A 4,611-nucleotide genomic window follows, 5' to 3' on the forward strand; every position below is an offset into this window, starting at 1 on the left:
CCCTGAAGAGCTTGGGGAGCTATGCTGTGACTGGCAGCCTGCCCTGAGGTGTGTGCGCGTGGTGAGGTCAGTAGCTTGTTCCACGACAGTGATTTCTGTGGTGAAACCGGAGCAGTTCTCCCTGTGCACAGGAGGAGGATTTGTGTAGGAGGTGGACAGAAAGCTGTCAGAGTGCCCGATGACTTGATGCAGCTGTGGTTTCTGAGTGTCCAGTCTGGAAATTCTGGGCCTGGAGAAGCTGCACCTCTGGAAACGAGGTCCCTTGGTGGTGGTGCAATTTCTGAGTCTGGCTCTCTTTGGCCTCTGAGGTTTAAGCTTGTTGTCTGGCTTTAAAGGGCTTTTTTGGTTTCCATTGTCACTTGGTTTGTCTCTGCAGATGACTTTTGATGAGAGAGGGCTTAGTAACTGAGGAAAGCTACACTGGGAAATTGCTTTGTGGGGTAAATCAACTTTACTTGTGAGTGTTCTGTAAAGGCTCTGCTGGGACCCTGCTGTGGCCAGTGCACTCCTGAGCCTTTTCCCCTCTTCCTGCGCTGATTTGCTCAATTGCTCCCTGGGGTAGCGGAAAAGAGCAGGTTAACACGATACGCTGATGTTTATCAGTCGTCTCTTAAGATATGAGCTCTCCTGAACGCACTCTTGTGTGGTTGCTTGGACCTGCAGCCATTGCTCGACAGTACTCGCTCATTTGAAAGACATGGTGAGATTCCGGCCGGTGAAGCGCTGACTGAATGCAGCTGACAGACGGACTGACAGCTCCACGCAGCAGCGCGCCCCAGTGCTGAATGTCTTGCTCTGCCCAGCGGTGATTCAGAAGGCTGCTATGATAATTGGGAGTGTGTAGGCTGGTACTGCCTTGTGCTGTTGGTTGGTTGCCCTGTACTTTAGAACTGTTTGTTGTTTCAGAAGCCACAATAATTATATTTGAACAAACACAGCATTGCTGTTTGGGTTTGAATGACATTTCACTTCCGCAGGTGAGGGCTCAGTGATCCTTCTGTTCAAAGCAGCTTTGAGCTGTCTCCATGCTTTTAAGAACTGCAGTTTTTATAAAATTGTGAAGGGAAATTCCTTTCAGTGAGATCCTTTAAGAAAATGGGTTTTGTCCCCATGATGTACTTATTTCCCCTGTTTATTACATGTTTTGATTACATGATCCCTGCACTGGCTAATCAAACACCAACATAGAACCATCTGCGTGGGGAAAACAAAATTCGGCGCCATGGGTGGGTGTTGGTGGTGAGGCCGAAGGGGAGGATGATGGGGTACCGCCAGGCCGGTGTCTCTAACCGCTGGGGAAGCGGGTGGGAATCCTGCCAGTGGGAGCTTTACAGATCCTGCCCAGAACGAGTGTCAAAGAGCTGCCTGTTTGAGAAACTCCATCCCTCTCTCCTGTCCCCACCCTGTGCTGTTTCCTGGGGGGTGGAGAGAAACTTAATCCCTACATCATGCTGCTGAACGTTTCCCTCCAGGTTAAGGCTGTCCATCTCCTGACGGTGACCTTTTGGAAGTGGCTTTGCTCCCCGCCTCGTGACGGAGGGAAGCCATGGAAAGCAGCAGGAAGTAAAATGAGAGTTATTTCCAATTCCACAACCCGGAGTATTGTGTCTGAAAATGGAATGATCTGGTTTTGCCAGCGTCAGCTGGCTGCTGGAGCTTGGAAACTCATCTAAGCAGCCCGCTGAGTAACTTCAGTGCTCTGAGTAGTGAGACACGCACTTCCAGGGCAGGCTGGGAACTTCACCACCAGGTTCCGTGGAGCACGAAGCCTCCAGGGCACGGTCCTGGCTCTCAGTCAGAGATGATGCCTCATTCACCAGCATTTCCAAGCTGGATTTTAATTAATGTAGTTGGTCCTGTTGGGGTGACCACAGCAGTGCACACGGCTTGTATATCTGAGATTCCAGAATACACCTGCATACTGCAGGTGTCTTGTCTGATTGGCAGTAAAGCTAGACATTCTCTCTGCAGCTGTATGTGCAGGAAGCAAATAGGAACTGCTCACTGGTTGGTTTTTCTTGAGGAGATGGTTGGGGAAAGGTTGGTTTATTCTGCAAAGTTATTTCTGTTTCAGACCTTTGCTACTTGACTTGTACTGGTGAGAGTCTACCTGTTGGCTCTGGGTGGAGGAAAAAGGTTGCTTTATTTCTTCAGCACTTGGGAAATAGCTGTGGAGGTGTTCTGTTATGGTTGAGGTGTGTTATCTCATTCATGTGGGGTTTGACCCTTCCTGTCCTTCCTGACAAGGTCTGGAATTTCAGGGAGGGGTCTTCTGGAGTGCTGGCCAGAGGATGGCCGCTTACTGGGAACCGCGGGGTTGCTGGTGGTGCTTCCAGCACGGCCAAAGCCGTGTCACTGAGCAGCAGTGGGTCTGCAGCCCTTTGGAGTCATTTGTGCTCTGAGATGGGACATCAGAGACAGAGCTGGTGGGATACCCACACACTCCAGAAACCAGCAGCACTGCCTGGAGCGCCGGCCAGTGCTGAGATGAGCAGCTGTGAACGCAGCAGAAAACAGCCACCAGCCCTCTGTCCTCTGTTTAAAATGATGCTGAGTTTTTCTAATTAAGAGAAACTGAATGTCATGTGTAATTAGTGGAAACCTCTGTGCAAGAAACAGAGGTGGACAGCCGAGGTGTGATGCTCTGTGGTGGTTCTGTTAACATCTGAACAAGTTCTGTAGTTAGTGGCAGCTGAACCTGTGGAAGGTGGTGGGAAGGCTCTTCCCGGTGCCGGCTGCCCCGGTCTGTGACACAGAACCTCTTCCTCAGCGGGAGGAGCAGAACTCTGAGTTCACCCAGTACGCCATTAAACCACCACTGCTGCCCCGTCAGCAGCAGGGAGGGAGGGCACCTCCTCCACTTCCCATCGGACTGCTGGGAATTAAAGTACTGTTTGGTGTCTGAATTGACGGATTAACCCACGCTTTATCTTTGTACGTACAGCAGCATAACTTTGTTCAAACGATGTGTAGCACCAGTGCGCTTTGGAGGGCACGTTAGTAACTGAGGAAAGTAAAAATAATAGGTGCTTGGTAACCTGGTTTTAGCCGAAGATTCAAGATCATTGCTGTTCTCAAACAGAAGAAAACTTGTGCTGCTGGTGGCACGCATCGTCTGTAAACGAACAAGATATTCATGACGTTTTGTCACGACTCAGCCCTATGCAAGGACAAGACGGGTTTTGTCAGCCGCGCTGCTGTGACCCATCAGCAGAATTTTTCCAGCATTGCTGCTGCTGGCCAGAGCAGAGTTACTCAGCGCCTCCCTCACGCCTGTTGTGGGCAACCAACAGTGACTTGGCAAAGCCATCCTCGGGCAACATCGCCCAGGATCAGCAAATCTCAGTGAGTGCCACCTCCTGGGCTGGCTGTGGGTGTTCTGTGGAGGACCTTTGGGTTCCAGGAGACATCATCAAGGCTAATGCAGTGTTGCCTGAACAAAAGCTTTGTGATTCATTTACATTTGGTCTGATAGTGAGGTGGATGGTTGTCCATGTTTGTGGTCGATGTTGGAGGTTAGTCCAGCCGGGCAGTTTGTGCTGCAGCAGGAGCAGTGTGGTGCAGCCTGTTTACAGGAGCGCTGTAACTCACAGGGTCCTTAAAAAGGAGTTTTAATCAGAGCTTTAGCACTGTGGAATGTAACAACTAAAAATATTTTTAAAATTTGAGGTATGGTGAGTGCCTGTGTGAGAGTTAAATCCCCTGAGCTGACCTGCAGAGAAGGCTGTTACCTGTTTTGAGTTTGTCTGACCTTCTGCTCAGACACAACTTATGTTGTACATCGTCAGGATTTCAATATTAGTATTTATTAGCAAACAAGTGCTTATACTGTCTGGGAGACTGATACTGTCTCTCTACTTTCATTACCTGCTGGTGACCGAACAGGATCGAGTCATGTTGTTCCCTTCCCTGTGGTTGAGACCGTGTCCCGGCATGATGGCTGTAACAGTCGGGCTGTGTTTCATCACCCCTGGTATTTTCTGATGCTTGGTCGTTAATAGATGGGAGCAGGCAAATCAATCAGCCCTTGCCTGAGAACTCATCATTTCACACTAATGGTTTGCCTCTGGTCTGAGGAAGGTGGTGTGGCCAGCGGCTTCGTGGGCAGGGGGAGGCAGCTGGACTCTGACCTTGCTGCTTTCTCCTGGGTTAAAAGGGCAGCACTTTCTCCTGGGCACGGTGGGACAAAGCTGGGCTGCAGCAGGTCCTGGGTCCAGGGTTGCCCCGACTGGTGTGCGGAAAGCTGTGCTCTGCTGTAAAAGGGTGGAATGTTATTTGAGGTGTGTGAGTCTGGCCCCAGTTACCATAAAATGTCCTTTTGGACTGTCTGAGATGCAGCTGCAAACCTGCTGGGTTGTTTTCAGTGTGCGAATGTGGTTCTGATCACTTCTGTTAGTGCCCAGGCTGGGCTGGAGCTTGGGCTGAGGACTGGGGGGGCTTTTCTCCGTACAGCGCACTGGAGTGTGTGTTGGCAGTGAGACTTGAGGAACTTGTGTTTAAAGACAAAATCCAGAGTATTTTTAATTTTTGTTTTATTTTAGCAGACCCTGTCTCTTGCAGGAGTTGGACACAGAGTCCTCTGCCGCTCCTGCCACAGCTTGTGTGTGGCTT

The sequence above is a fragment of the Buceros rhinoceros genome, unplaced genomic scaffold (assembly GCF_000710305.1).
Source record: "Buceros rhinoceros silvestris isolate BGI_N320 unplaced genomic scaffold, ASM71030v1 scaffold6142, whole genome shotgun sequence".
NCBI classification, from domain to species: Eukaryota; Metazoa; Chordata; class Aves; order Bucerotiformes; family Bucerotidae; genus Buceros; species Buceros rhinoceros.